The following is a 16,543-nucleotide window of genomic DNA, read 5'->3' as shown; positions in this document are numbered from 1 at the left end:
TAAAGTATTACTTATCATGATTAATGAGTGTTTTTGTGCTTCACTAAATTTTGTTATCTGGGGCAAGTGCCTCATTTGGCTCACCATAATTTTGGCCTTATAATATCACCAATTGCCTACTAGATCTTCAGCTGGGTATCTCAAAGGTATCGTATCCAGAATCAAACTATTGATTTCTCCTCCAAAACCTGCTCTTCCCAAAGTGATTCTTATTTCAATAAATAGCACATCCATTGACCTCATTGTTAAGGTCAAAAAAATATTCCGAACTCATCTTTGATTTCTCAATTCAGTATCTTCCAATTATGCTCAAAGTGAAATCCAAATCTCTATTTTATAGTCTATATGCCCTCTATTATCTGGCTCCTGGCTATTTAACATTCTCTCCTGTGTTTATTCTAGCTACAACCTCCAGCTGTTTTACCATTGTTCTAAATAAGAACGCAAGTACAGCTATTTCTTCTGCTGGAAGTTTTGTCTCCCAGATTTCACTCAGTTCAATCCTTAAATTCATTCATGTCTCTACTCAAACATCACTTTCCTGACCTATCTTGAATCCTTGTCTCTTCTTTTTTACTTTTGTTATAGAGTTTACCATTACCTGACAAACTACTATAACATTTTAAGTGTGTTGTTTTCTTCCATATAGTGTTTCATAAGGACAAATCCTTGCTTTGGTTCATAGATGTATTCCCAATGCTTAGAACACTACTTGTAGCATAGTGGGTACCCTAGATCCTAAAAAAATACCTGTCGATTGATTGACAGTTGCATACAACACAATAGCATAGACAATAATGTTATGTATTTTTATAGAACATAAAGATAGGCTCATAAAATCTAAAATCTCAATGATATGTATGGGAAACTGAGTTCTGAAAAATCATTAATCAATTTGTATCATGTGGTCAAAAAGCAGACCATTAATGGACCTCTCCTCAATCAGAAGATGTCTACAGGTCCAGGGATCATAGATTTACTGCTGTTCATACTAATAAATTCTGTGCATCAGGTCAATGGCATTATAAACAATTTATAAGCAGGAAATTGATGGGTAGAATATTAATAATTTATCTCAATCTTACATAGCCCCACTTACTGTACAGATAACAAAAGATCTAAGAGTAAACAAAATCATAAAGAAATTACATGATGCTGCATTAGATTATTAGTTTCAGAGAGCTCTGGTGGGGTAGCAATTTGTGGTCTATGTTCCATTAAAGAAAATTAACTTAAAGATATACTTTGCTCAGGAATAACCACATCCTCATTATCTAACTAGAGGTTTATTATGTTTATATATACATTACTGAGTTAGGCCCTATGTGGATACAAAGATATAACAAATGTCTCTGGACTAAAAATATAATCTGGTTGTGAGATATGGCATATGTGCAATAAAAACTTACCTATATATATAGGAATCAAAAATATAGAAACTTACTTAAATTAACAAACAGTTATTAAGTACCTATTATGTTCAAAACAATTTTGCAGAAGGCATGGAAATATTTTAAGTACATTCATTATTCATAGTTTACTTAAAACCATTAGATTTTAATAATAATATCCCAGGATAAAATTCCAAAGGGGCCATTTAAGAAATAAGAGTGCTATGCCATGGGAGATAAGTCCATGTGACTGAGGAATTTTTTTGCAAGGAGAAGTATTTGAACAGAGAGCTCTTTAAAGGGGTAGAAAGGAGCTTGGTGGATATTCCAGGTTGAGAAATACTAAATACAAAGTTATAGGTATATTGTAATATTTGTTAATAATATTATCCAAAATGTATGTAGAGCTTTAGATTTAATAGAGTGAAGTAATTCTTGATTTAAAATGAGAGAAAATTCTTATATATTGAACTTAAATTGTTTCTTTGGATACAGAGAACAGATAAAATTTTAATAGCCCTTTTTATGCCTATAAATACTCTGACCCCAAATGCTTATTCATTTCTGAAAATTTCAGTGTTTGAAATAAATCCCTTGTTCAGGAATGTTCTATAAAGTTATCATTATCTGGAAGATCATGCCTTTAACTAATAATAGATTATTGAGCAGTCTGCTAAGATAAAAATAGTTTTATTAAAAGAAGTAAGGATGCTGAGTACAGTATGGAGCACTTTGAACTTCTTTCATTCACTCTTCCTAGTATATCCTAAAAGGGCTAGTATGAAGGAAATATATGAAATATGCTAGTCTTACTTTCAGGTTTTGCCAGAGATCGGCTTTTCAAGTGTGTATGAGGAAAGTGATTCTGCCAAATACAGCTCAAATTATAAGTTCCACCCAAGAGGCAGCATTCATGGAGACACATCTCCAGAAACAAAGGAGCTGGCTGGTACCATTACCCTCCCCTGCCCTTCAGCATATGGAACCAGAAGACCAGCACAAACCCCTGCCTACACCACATCTCCTGACCACAGAGTTTTACAGGGTCTATGATCCAGTGCAGATGATGTAAGGTCTCATTTCACAAACAGACCAGAGCATACCTCACTAAAACTTGCCACATTCAGGCCAGGGTCAAAACAATGCCCACAGCAAACAAGGAGAGCCTCTACAGAAGACTAGCCTGCAGGATAGAATATCCATAATAACAACAGAGCACATGCAACACATGCTGGAGATATTCCCTGAAGTGCCAGGTCCTGGGTGCCACATGACCTCTTCTTCATAAGGCCATTACTTTCAGGAGCAGGAGACATAACTGGTTTTTCTAAGACAGAGAGGAAAGGCAGAGACTTATTGAAATGTGAAGACAGGAATTTATCCCAAATAATAAACAAGATAAGGCCATGGCCAGATATCTAAGCAAAACAGATGGAGAATTTAAAGTTGCAATCATAAAGATTGATAAAGATACTAGCTGGGTTCAAGAAAAGAAGACATCATTGAGACCTTACCACTGAGATAAAGAATTTAAAAAAGAGTCAGAGATGAGGAGTGCAATAAATGAGATTAAAAACATTGATGTTTGATGCAATGAACATTACATTTTCTGGCAGGCTAGAAGAAGCAGAGGAAGGAATTAATGACTTAGAAGACAAAAAAAAAATGGTAAGCAACGGAAGAGCTGAACGAAGAGAGAGAAAGCAGAATTATGCAAAACGAGAGTAGATTTAGGGAACTCAGTGATTGCATAAAATGTAATAACATTCATATTATAGGAGTCTCAGAAGAAGAGAATGAGAAGAGGGCAGAAAATTTATTTGAAGATATAATACCTGATCTGGGGAAGGAAACAGACATCTAGATTCAGGAGGCACAGCAAACTCCTATCAAATCAACAAAAGCAGGCCAAGACCAGCACATACTGTAATTAAATTTGCAAAATATAGTAATAATGATAAATTCTTAAAAGCAGCAAGACAAAAGAAGTTTCTAAATTACAAGGAAAAGCCTATTAGTCTAGCTGTAGATTCTTTTAACAAAAATTTGACAAGCCAGAAGAGGGTGGCATGATATACTCAGAGTGCTGAATGGGAAAAGTCTGCAACCAAGGATACTCTATCTAGCAAGGCTGTCATTCAGAATAGAGGGAGAGATCAGGGGTTTTCCAGACAAACAAAAATTAAAGGAATTCATGACCACTAAGCCAGCCCCACAAGAAATATTATAAATAAGAGACTCTGAGTGCAAAGGAGAGACCAAAAGTGACAGTATAAAGGAAGGAAATGCAAAAGCACTACAAATAAATATTTCTGTAAAAATCAATCAAATACACACACAAGAAAGGATATACAATAATAACATATATCTAAAATGTGGGAAAGATAGAAAAGAATGGGTTCAAATTTGAATGGCCATCGACTTTATACCTATTTGCAAAAGATGTTGTAAACAACCTACTGGTAACCATATATCAAAAGCCACGAATAAACATGCAAAGACTAAAAAGAAAGAAATACAAATATATTACTAAAGATAATCAGGAAAACATGAAAGAGAGAAAGACAAAAAAGGATCAGGGTAAAGCTCTAGAAACCACCACAAAAAAAAGGTAATAAAATGGCAATAAATACATATCTATCAATAATTACTTTGAATGTAAATGGACTAAATGCTCCAATCAAAAGACATAAGGTGTCAGAATATATATAAAAACGACCCATCTATATACTCAATTTAGATCTAAAGGTATCTGCAGATTGAAAGTGAGGGGATGGAGAAACATGTATCATGCAAATGTATGTCAAAAGAAAGTCAGAGTAGCAATTCTTATATTGGACAAACTAGATTTCAAAACAAAGACTGGAACAAGAGACAAAGGGCACTATATCAAGAAAGGAGACAGTCCAACAAAAAGATATAACAATTGCAAATATTTTGTACCCAACATGGGAGCACGGAGATATATAAAACAATAAGAAACAATAAACGAAATAATTAATAATAACAATAATAATAGTGATTTCAATATCCAACATACACTAATGGATAGATCATCTATGCAGAAAATAAATAAGAAAACAGCAAGTTTGAATGACACACTGAGCCAGATAGATGTAACAGATATATTTAGAACATTACATTCTAAAGCAGCAAACTACACAGTCTTTTTGAGTACACATAGACCATCTCCAGAATAGATCACATGTTACAATATATACAAAAAAATTGAAGTTATACCATGCATCTTTTATGACCACAATGCTATGAAACTAGAAATCAATCAAAAGAAAAAAAATGTGAATAGATCACAAACACATGGAGGTTAAAAACATGCTATTGAACAATGAATGAGTCAACCAGGTAATCAAAGATGAAATAAAAAATACATGGAAACAAATGAAAATGAAAACATGGCAGTCTAAAACCTTTGGGATTAAAATAAATAAACAAATAAAATCTTTGGGATGCAACAAAAGTGGTCATAAGAGGAAAGTATATAGCAATATAGGCCTACTTCAAGAAGTGAGAAAAATCTCAAATGAATAACCTAAACTTACACTTAAAGTTGGAAAAAGAACAAAAAATAAAGCCCAGGCCAGCAGAGGGAAGGAAATAATAGAAATTAGAGCAGAAATAAGTGATATATAACTTAAAAAAAAACAACAATAGAACAGATCAATAAAACCAGGAGCTGGTTCTTTGAAAAAATTAATAAAATTGATAAACCTCTATCAAAAGAAAAGAGAGAAAGGATCCAATAAAGTAAAATCATGAATGCAAGAGGAGAGATCACAACCAACACCATAGAAATACAAACAACTATAAGAGAATATTAGGAAAAATAATATGCCAACAAAATAGGCAATCTGGAAGAAATGGACAAATTCCTAGAAACATACAAACTACCAAAGATGAAACAGGATGAAATAGAAAATTTGAACAGACGCATAACCAGCAAAGGAATTGGATCAATAATCAAACTCTCTTAACAAGCAAAAGTCCTGGACCAGATGGCTTCCCAGCGGAATTCCACCAAACATTTAAAGAAGAGTTAATATCTATTCTCAAACTGTTTCAAAAAATAAAGGAAGGAAAATTTCCAAACTCCTTCTATGAGGTCAGCATTAGCTTTATTCCAAAACCAAAGGCTCCACTATAAAGGAAAATTACAGGTCAATATCCCTGATGAACATGAATGCAAAAATTCTCAACTAAATACTAGCAAATTGAATCTAATTCAGTACATTAAACAAATTTTTCACCACAATCAAGTGGGATTTATTCCTAGGCTGCAGGGGTGGCTCAATATTCATAAATCAATCAATGTGATACCTCCCATTAATAAAAGAAAGGATCAGAACCACATGATCCTCTCAACAGACACAGCAAAAAAGCATTTGACAAAACAGAGCATCCGTTCTTGAGAAAAACCCTCAATAAAGTAGGGATAGAAGGAACATGCCCCAACATAATAAGAGCCATGTACAAAAGACCCACAGCTAATGTCATCGTCAATGAGGAAAAACTGATAGCTTAAAAAGAAAAAAACTGATAGCTTTTCCTCAGTAGTCGGGAACAAGACCATAGTAATTTAACATAGTAATTTAACATAGTGGAGGTCCTAGCCTCAGTAATCAGACAACAAAAAGAAATAAAAGGTATCCAAATTGGCAAGGAAGAAGTCAAACTTTCACTTTCATCATTGGCAGATGACATGATCTATGTAGAAAACCCAAAAGACTCCACCAAAAGATTGCTAGAACTGATAACTGAAATCAGTAAAGTCACAGGATACATGTACAGAAATCTGCTGCATTTCTATGCACCAATAATGAAGCAACAGAGAGAGAAATCCAAGAATCAATCCGATTTACAATTGCACCAAAAACCATAAGATACCTAGGAGTAAACCTAACCAAAGATGTGAAAGATCTGTGCTCTGAAAACTATAAAACACTGATGAAAGAAATTGAAGAAGACACAAAGAAATGGAAAGACATTCCATGCTCGTGGATTGGAAGAACAATTTTTTCTAAAGATTTTGTTTGTTTATTCATGAGAGACAGAGAAAGAGAAAGAGGCAGAGACATAGGCAGAAGCAGGCTCCCCACAAGGAGCCGGATGCAGGACTGGATCCTGGACCCTGTGAGTTTAACCTGAGCAAAAGGCAGATGCTCAACCGCTGAGCCACCCAGGTGTCTCTGGAAGAATAAATATTGTTCAAATATCCATACTCCCCAAAGCAATCCACACATTTAATGCAATCCCTATCAAAATATCAACAACATTTTTCACAGAACTAGAAAAAACAATCCTAAACTTTGTATGGAACCACAAAAGACCCTGAATAGCCAAAGCAATCTTGAAAAAGAAAAGCAAAGCTAGAGGCATCACAGTTCCAGACTTGAAGTTATATTATAAAACTGTAGTGATCAAAACACTATGGTACTGGCACAAAAATAGGCACATAGATCAACAGAACAGAATAGAAAATCCAGAAATGGACCCACAATTATATGGTCAATTAATCTTCAGCAAAGCCTGAAAGAATATTCATGAAAGAGAGAAGACTGTCTCTTCAAGAAGTAATGTTGGCAAACTGGACAACATGCAGAAGAATGAAACTGGACCACTTCCTTATACCACACACAAAAACAAATTCAAAATGGATGAAAGACCTAAATGTGTGACCTACAACCATAAGAATCCTGGAAGAGAACAGAGGTAGTAACTTCCTTGACTTTGGCCATAGCAACATTTTCTAGATATGTCTCCTGAGGCAAGGGAAATAAAATCAGAAATAAGCTATTAGGACCATAACAAGATAAAAAAGCTTCTGCACAGTGAAGGAAACAACCAACAAAACTAAAAGGCGACCTAGTGAATGGGAGTAGTATTTGCCAATGACATATCGGATAAAGAGTTAGTTTCCCAAATCATTAAAGAACTTATAAAACTCAACACCCCAAACATGAATGATCCAATTGAAATGGGCAGAAGACATGACTAGACAATTTTCCAAAGAAGACCTACGGATGACCAAATTTGAAGAAAGAAATGAAGTAATCTATAAGAGCATAGATCATTTTATAAGTCACCTTGAGGATTAATGGGCAGGGATCGGTAGGGTCATAATCTTAACAGTTATGTAATTATTTCAGAGTCAAGAAAGTAGTCATTCTGCCAAAATACTTTTGCTTTCCTCATATATATGCATTTTAAGTTCTGTCTCATTCCAGCGTTTTTTGTCTAAGGCTTTATTCTTTCTGTATGAAAATTCAGTTTCTTTTTGCAAAGGTTACAGATTTAATCTTACCAGTTTTTGTAGCTTTGTGTTGCAGGGACATCTAAGGGCATTTTTTTCTGAGAGCCCATCTGTACAGTAAGAATGATGAAGTGTGCAAGTGGAAGAGGAGGACACTACCAAAGTATCCAAGTGACCAAGAACCACAGAAAGCAGAGGATTAGGCCAAGACAAGACACAATTACAGTAAAATTTTGCTCAAAGCTTCACTTGAGTTAGTCACCTCCTTTATAATAAAGTAAGTTACATTTATTGGCAAGGGTGGTGTACTGTGTATAACCTTGGTTATTCTATCCACCTCAGTGAAACAGCATTGCACAGGTTCCCCCTGTCAAACAAAACAAAGAAAAATATGTATTGATTCCATTATTGGGATTGTTGACTATCTACTATGTGCCAGACACTGCTAGGCCCTTGATATGTAATAGTGAATAAAAGACGTGAAGATCTTTGACCTAGTGAAACATAATTTCTAGCAAGAGAAAAAATAATGTGAATTAGCCTAATTAAAAAAAAATATCTGGGATGTTAAATTGTGATAGATGCTATGGAAAAGAGGAAAAAGAGCAGGGTAGAAGCGTTGGGAGTGCAGGTTGAAGGGGAGAGATTCAAGTTATACAGAAAGAATGGTTACTAATTAATCTGTGAACACTTATGAATTTAGGCTCTTGAATTTAGTTAGAAACAGACTTTTTTTTCCCCCAAGAAGTTGTAGGGAGTAAGCTAAGTAAGGAAGTCAGCGATGTCTATCAATTTTAATTTACAGCAATCAATACTTAGACAACTTTTCAGCTGTGAGAACTCTGCTCTGCTGTAATATATAACTAAGGACAGGGGATCCCTGGGTGGTGCAGCGGTTTGGCGCCTGCCTTTGGCCCAGGGCGCGATCCTGGAGACCCGGGATCGAGTCCCACGTCGGGCTCCCGGTGCATGGAGCCTGCTTCTCCCTCTGCCTGTGTCTCTGCCTCTCTCTCTCTCTCTCTCACTGTGTGCCTATCATGAATTAAAAAAAAAAAATTATGACTAAGGGCAATGTATACTGTATTTTTTTTTTGTTTTTTTGTTTTTTTGTTTTTTTTTTTTTACAGAATAGCATTCAGAGGCAGATCTGAAAGTAGGTCTTTAAATATGGAGAGGATAATAATGAGACTAATAAGGATGAGTTCAAAGTACTCTGGACAGCTCATGGAGCCTAGAGAAGGCTAAGAGGATGAGTTCAGAAGAGAGTCATTGAAAGTCTAAAGTTGTCTGAAATATGAGAAGCAGAATAAAATTGAGAGCTCCTTAAAGTCATCTCAGTGCAGAGTTACAAAGGACACCATCTTGACTTACAATGGCATGAACTTGAAATGACAGACGAGCACTAAAGGTGATATTTTGATCTGAACAGAAGAGCTGTTTCAGTCTGAAGGTGATTGGCAGGATGCAGAGGCCTGATTAAATTGTAGGCCAAAGCAAAGCCCATGTTTCAAAATATCATTTGTCCTTTAAAAAAGACAGGCAGAGAGATTTTTTAATGTGGTAAAAGAATGAGGACAGCTGTAATTTACACAGCCCTAAAATGATAAAGAATAAAAAGACCACTAAATTGGATTTTCACCATAGAAAATGAATACCAGGAATGTAAATTTTCTTAACATGTTTCTTATTATCAGAAAGACTACAAAGGGATTCTGGTGAAGATGAATTATAGACAATGCATAAGTCTGTGCATGGAAAATAATAACTTACCAATAAATGTTTTGTGAATAAAAAAAATGAATGCAAACATTTGTACTTGAATCTTCAGGTAGAGCTTGGTTTGATTTTAACACATTTTTGTAAATGGTAAAAAATAAAAGATTTTCAAATTTGAGTTTAAAAAGAGGGAATAAGAAAGAAGGAGAATTAAAATGTATAGATGTAAAATCTGATGCCACGTGAACTGCCAAAGAATTCCTAAAGAAATTCTCTGTGATTAAAGTGTTAAATGATATCATGATGTCTACAACCCCAGGTTTAAAATAATGGCAGGTCTGAGATTTGTCCCCAGGTAAGACTGCAAGAACCCTGTTCTTTTCATGTCATGCTGTCATCATTGAAAGGAAGGGATTTTGATCAAGGCAAAAGACTTGAAAAGTCATTTAATTTTGATTTTGTTTTATTGCACTAATATATTTTTATTGAACAAAATATACTGAAATATATATTCAGATATATATGAGGTAGAAATCACAAGAAAGAAAACCCATTTGCAATTTCATCACTGTATGAAATGTATCTTTGTTTTTTTATCTTCTATCCATCCATCCATATATGTATACTACCTTTTATGTACAATCATGTGATAGTCATGCTTACCTTACGTAAGGTAAAATCATAAGCATTTCTAATTTTTCAGTTAAGTTTTTTTTTTTTTTTTTTTTTTTTTTTTTTTTAAAGAGAGAGCAGGAGTAAGTGGGGTGGGGCAGAGGGAGAGGGAGAGAGAGAATCTCAAGCAGGCTCCATTCTAGGCAGGGCTGTTCTCACAATCCTGAGATCATGACCTGAGTCGAAATCAAGAGTTGGCCACCCAGGCACCCCTTGACTAATCTTTAAAACATCATTACTAATGGTTGCAAAATATTCTATGGAATTGCTGAGCCATCTTTTATATATTCATTCTGCCTTTGGGAAATTTCAACACCCCATAATTGTTTATTAGAATCATGATAAAAATGAGTTTCATATATTATTTGTTCCCCTTCTTTTCAATTTGTTACAACAATAACAACAAATCGCAGAGTTCCTCATTCCAAATTGTGTTATTGCTTCGCTGTGGTGGCATTAACATATTCCTTGGCATGCTGTTTTGCCTATAAATGGGTAGTTAGGGGTCTGCAGCTAGTCAGGTTAGCCCCTCCCAAGAGCACTCCATAGGTAATGTAGTGTACATAAATTGGGAAGGATATGATGTCTACTCTCACTTACTGTAGGGTTAGAAACCATGGTCGCTGCTCACATCATTTATCTCATTAGGGATTATAAAATAGTGATCTAATTTTATCCTCATTTCAGTAGTTGCTATACATCTGTAAAGAGATATTTTACCTCCTCAGCCATTTGGTTATTTTGAATTCTTACAGGAAAAGTCATTTCCACCCATTATCATTTTCAAAATAATGAGTTGAATCCCCAATATCATGAGAAAATGGCAACCTATTAGTATCTATCTATCATCTATCTGCTCTGCATATATCTCTGTATATGTAATTACTATGGATTCATGTATTTACCATTTTGATAATTTTCAATGCACTGCAATTCTTATTCCTCATGATGCTCAAACTGATTCATCATTCGTTAGTAGGAGCATCAAGTTGAAAAAGTAGTCTGGAACCATCTGACTCATTTCTTTCACTGTTTCTAAAACCAGGTATACATGTTCAAGGACTTCTTGTTCACTTACTGCTGTCCAGAGTCAGAAATATGGCCATTGGGGTGCTTAGCGTGTTGCTCATTGTTTTTAAGTGTTTTAATGGAAAGGGCGGAAATACGTGGGTTTAAAAAAATATAATACAGTATGAGTTCATGATGATGCTTCTGATGCAAAATCAGAAGAGATTGAGTTTTTTAATATTTTATTTTATTTTTGACCTGAGTTCTTTAATCCTGCATTTGTACCCCCTTTTTTCCATGACCGTAAGTGAATGCTCAATGAAATAAACACAATACTTATTAGCTCTCTTCCACAATGCACAACAAAAGAATCTTAGATTAAGTCTATCAACAATACCATCAATCATACATTATCAGAAAACAGCACAAAGGTTTGTTTTTTTTTTTCAGAACTTTATTATCTTTAAAGTGAATGCTATTAAGAGATGTATAGTAAAATTACTTTTGTAGGTAATTTGTGTGGAGTCACTTGGCATATTCTTCTTTCGGTGGATTTGGGTGGGAGGGCTACCAACTAAATAAATAGATTTATTTCTTTTAATTATTCCTTTATTATTAGTGATTGTTCATTTTACCTACTTTTAAAATTCCACTGTAGTTTACATACAGTGTTCTATTAGTTTTAGGTGTACAATGCAGTAATTCAACAACTCTATACGTTACTCAGTGCTTATCTTAAGGATACTCTTAATCTCATTTACTTATTTCACCCATCTCCCCACCCATCTCCCTCCTGGTAACCATTAATTTTTTCTTTATAGTTAAGAGTCTGCTTTTTGATTTCTCTCTCTCTCTCTCTCTCTCATTTACGTGTTTCTTAAATTACACATGAATCAAATCATGTGGCATCCATCTTTCTCTGACTTATTTCACTCAGCAGTATACTCTCTAGATCCATCGATGTTATTGCAAAAGGGAAGATTTCATTCCCTTTGGATGGCTGCGTAACATTCCGTCATACAAACGCACACACATGCACACACACTGCTTCTTTATCCATTCATCGATTGATTGACATCTGGGCTGCTTCCATAATTGGGTTATTATAAATAATTCTGCAATAAACATAAGGATGCATATATCTTTTCATACTAATGCTTTTGCATTCTTTAGGTAAATGTTCTATAGTAGAATTGCTGGATAATCTGGTAATTCTATTTTTAATTTTTTGAGGAACCTCCATATTATTTTCCATAGTGGTTGCATGAATTTACATTCACAAGAAAACAAAAAGTTTCCTTTTCTACATCCTTGCCAACACTTGTTTATTTTTTATTTTAGCCATTCTGACAGGTATAAGTTGATATCTCATTGTGCTTTTGATTTGCATTTCCCTGATGATTAGTGATGTTGACCATTTTTTCATGTGTCTGTTGGTCACCTGTATGTCTTCTTTGGAGAAATGTCTATTCATATCATGATGTCTACAAATGTCTATTCATGTCTTCTGCTCATTTATAATTGGATTGTTAATATTGTTACTTTGGTATTAAGTTGCATAAGTTCTTTATATGTTTCTGAATTAATCTCTTATTGGATATACAATTTGTAAATATCTTCTTCCATTCAGCAGGTGTCTTTTAGTTTTATTGTTTCCTTTGCTGGGCAAAGCTTTTTGTTTGATACAGTCTCATAGTTTATTTTTGCTTTTTTCCCCTTTGCTATAAAGAAGTTATTTATTTATTTATTTAGATTAATTTATTTATTTGAGAGAGTGAGAGCATGGAGGGAGGGGCAGATGGAGAAGGAGAAAAACAGACTCCCTTCTGAGTGTGGAGCCTAGAAGGGCCTCGATCTTATAACCCTGAGATCATGACCTGAGCTAAAATCAAGAGTTGGCCACTTAACCAGCTTTCCCACCCAGGTGCCCCAGAAGTTTTTATTTTGGTGTATCCCAATAGTTTGTTTGTTTGTTTGTTTTTCCTTTGCCTTAGAAGACAAATTCAGGAAAATGTTGCTATGGCTCATGTTAGAGAAATGATTGCTGGTGCTCTTTTAGGATTTGTATGGTTTCAGTTCTCTCATTGAAGTCCTTCATCCATTTTTAGTTTATTTTTGTGTATGATGTAAGAAAATGGTCCAGTTTTATTCTTTTACATGTAGCTGTCCAGTTTTCTCAACACCATTTGTTGAAAAGACTGTCTTTTTCTCATTTTATATTCTTTTATTCTTTTTTTTTAAAGATTTTATTTATTTATTCATGAGAGACACAGAAAATGAGAGAGAGAGGCAGAGACACAAGCAGAGGGAGAAGCAGGCTCCATGCAGGGAGCCTGATGTGGGACTCAATCCCAGGACTCCAGGATCATGCCCTGGGCTGAAGGCAGGCGCTAAACCACTGGGCCACCCAGGGATCCCCACATATTCTTTTATTTTTTAAAGATTTTATTATTTTGAGAGAGACAGAATGAGCGTGAAATCGGGGTAGGTGCAGAGGCAGAAGGAGAGAGAGAATCTCAAGCAGACACCACGTTGAGCATGGAAGCCTATGGCATGGCTCAATCTCATAAGCCTGAGATCATGACCTAAGCAAAAAATAAAGAGTGAAACATTTAACCGACTGAGCCACTCAGGTGTCTCTCTCATTGCATGTGCTTGTTCTCCTTTGTCAAAAATTAATTGACCATATAATTCTGGGTTTATTTTGGGGCTGCATTCTGCTCCATTGATCTATGTGTCTGTTTTTGTGCCAGTGCCATATTGTTTTGTACAATACAGCTTTGTAGTATATCTCAAAATCTGAAATTAGGCTACCTTCAGTTTTGTTCTTTTTCAAGATTGCTGTAGCTCTTTTATTTTAAAACTATTTTTTTCTAGTTCTCAAAAAAATGCTGTTGGTATTTTGACATAGATTGCATTAAATATGTAGATTGCTTTTTGTAGTGTGGACATTTTAACAATATCTGTTCTTCCAACCCATGAGTATGGACTATCTTTCCATTTGTGTTGTCACTAATGCCTTTCATCAATGCTTTATTGTTTTCAGAGTACAGGTCTTTCGCCTCCTTGGTTAAGCTTATTCCTAGGTATTTTATTATTTTTAGTGCAATGGTAAATAGGCTCTTTTCTTAATTTCTCTTTCTGCATCTTCATCATTAGTTTATAGAAATGCAATGGAATTCTGTGTATTAATTTTGTATCTTACGACCTTACTGAATTCATTTATCAGTTGTAGGTTTTAGGTGGAGTCTTTTAGGTTTTCTATAGATAGTATCATGTCACCTGCAAATAGTGAAGGTTTTACTTTTTCCTTATCAACATGGATGCTTTTTATTTCCTTTTCACCTCTGATGGCTGTGGCTAAGACTTCTAGTACCCTGTTGAACAAAAGTGGTGAGACTGGGCATCTCTGTGTTGTCCCTGATCTTAGGGGAATATCTTTCAGTTTTGCACATTGAGTAGGATGTTAGCTATGGGTTTTTGATATGTGGCCTTTACCATATTGAAGTATGTTCTCTTTAAACCTATTTGGTTGAGGGCTTTTATCAGGATGGATACAATGTATGTTGTACTTTGTCAAATGATTTTTCTGTATCCATTGAAATGATCATGTTTTTTTTTTTTCCTTTGTCTTGATGTGATGTATCACACTGATTGATTTGTGAATATTGAACCACACTTACACACAAGGAATAAATCCTTGATTGTGGTGAATGTTTTTTTAATGTATTATTGGATTCTCCTCTATTTTGAATGATAGCCTTGCTGGGTTAGAGTGTTCTTCATTGCAGATTTTTTATTTTTCAGTATTTTGAATATTGTATGCCACTCTCTTCTTGCCTGCAAAATTTCTGCTGAAACATCAACTGATAACATTATGGGGGTTTCCCTTATTTGTAACCATCTTCTTTTCTTTTTTTAAGATTTTATTTATTTATTCATGAGAGACACAGAGAGAGGCAGAGACATACATAGACAGACTGCTTCTCCAAGCAGTCTCCCTGTGGGGAGCCTGATGTGGGACTTAAACACTTAAACACACCTGAAGGCAGATGCTCAACCACTGAGCCACCCAGGTGCCCCCATCTTCTTTTCTTGCCATACTTAATAATTCCCATTCTCACTATTTTTTGCCATTTTAATTACTATATGTCTTGGTTGACCTCCTTGAATTGATTTTGTTGGTGGGTCTCTGTGCGTCCTGTTTGAATTTCTGGTTCCTTCAGATTTGGGATGGTTTTAGCTACTATTTCTTAAAATTTCAACCCCTTTTCTCTGTTTTGTCTTTCTACTATCCCTATAATGTGAATGTTACTGTACTGATGGTATTGCTGCATTTCCTGTCTATTTTCATTTATTGTTCTTTCTGCTGTTCACTTGATTACTTTTCATTACTCTGTCCTCCATGCTGCTGAACCATTTTTCTATTCCCTATATCTACCATTTATTCCATGTAGTGTATAATTACTGAGTTCCCCATCTCTGATTGGTTCTTTTTTAAATATTTTCTATCACTTCATTAAGGATTTCACTGAGGTTCTCCACTCTTTTCTCAGGTCCAGTGAGGATCTTTATGACTATTACTTTAAATTCCCTATCAGACATATTACTTATCTGTTTCATTTAGCTCTCTGTATTTTTTCATTTGAGACATATTTTTTCTGTCTCCTATTTTGTCTAACTCTTTGTGTCTGTTTCTATGTTAGGAAAGTCAGCTATGTCTCCTATTCTTGAAAGTACTGGCCTTCTGAAGAAGATACCCTGCAGTGCAATGTCCCCTTTCTCCATAAACTGATGCTTCAGGGATGTCTCCGATATGTGTTGCCTGCACCCTGCTATTGTGGTTGAGCCACATTTTCCTTCAGTCCGGTTGTCTGCAATGGCTCTCTTTGCCTGTTGTTGGCAGGGTTTGGTTCCTGTGTTGTTAGTGGGTCAGTCTGGAGCTGCCTTGGGCTTGAGTTGGGTCAGATGTTTTCCAGAGATGCAGTAGCACCAAACTGATGGGCCTTTCTAATTTTGTCCTTTGGGAAGCTTTTGTTGGTGGGCAGGACCTGCAGTCAGACCAGATGCCGGCCTCTATAAGATGCTGGGGCCAGAGTGAAATAAGTGTGTGAGGTCATCTTCCCCTCTCCCCAGGACAGGAGTCTCTTTGGAATGGTGTTGGCCCCTGTTGGGGATGCTTGTACACTCTCTGTCCTATGGCACCATTTTGGATAGGCTCTGGCCAATAACTTATTAGAAGGCACATGGCCATAGGAGAACACAGGGGCAGAGTGCACTTTTAGTAATTTTGGTAGAGATCACTGGAGCTGAACTGGTTCCTGTAGGTATCCACGTGTCTAAGCTGGGGTAAGAAGTAGGAAAGTTGTGCCTGTTAGCTCCTGTTTCCCTGGGTAAGTTTCCTAAAAATACTTGTCCCTCCAGTGTATGCTCTGAGTAGTAAATAAATCTCCTTTCTATATACCTCAGGCATTTTTCAAACTGCTGC

The 16,543-nt window shown here is 35.4% G+C and overlaps 1 long non-coding RNA gene across 4 annotated transcripts in view; it reads left to right on the top strand.

Annotated features, from left to right (window-relative positions):
- The window catches only part of LOC144285043 (uncharacterized), a 64,577-nt gene that overhangs the window by 25,533 nt on the left and 22,501 nt on the right, over positions 1 to 16,543 (top strand). For all 4 annotated transcript variants that reach the window (XR_013353442.1, XR_013353443.1, XR_013353441.1 and 1 more), the window contains exon 3: positions 7,723 to 7,936. This is a non-coding gene — a long non-coding RNA (uncharacterized LOC144285043). The remainder of the gene's footprint in view (positions 1 to 7,722; positions 7,937 to 16,543) is intronic.

This window comes from Canis aureus, chromosome 15 (genome assembly GCF_053574225.1).
Source record: "Canis aureus isolate CA01 chromosome 15, VMU_Caureus_v.1.0, whole genome shotgun sequence".
Classification (NCBI taxonomy): Eukaryota; Metazoa; Chordata; class Mammalia; order Carnivora; family Canidae; genus Canis; species Canis aureus.
The sequence above is the reverse complement of the archived record's forward strand: the minus strand, read 5'-3'. Positions and strand labels throughout refer to the sequence as shown.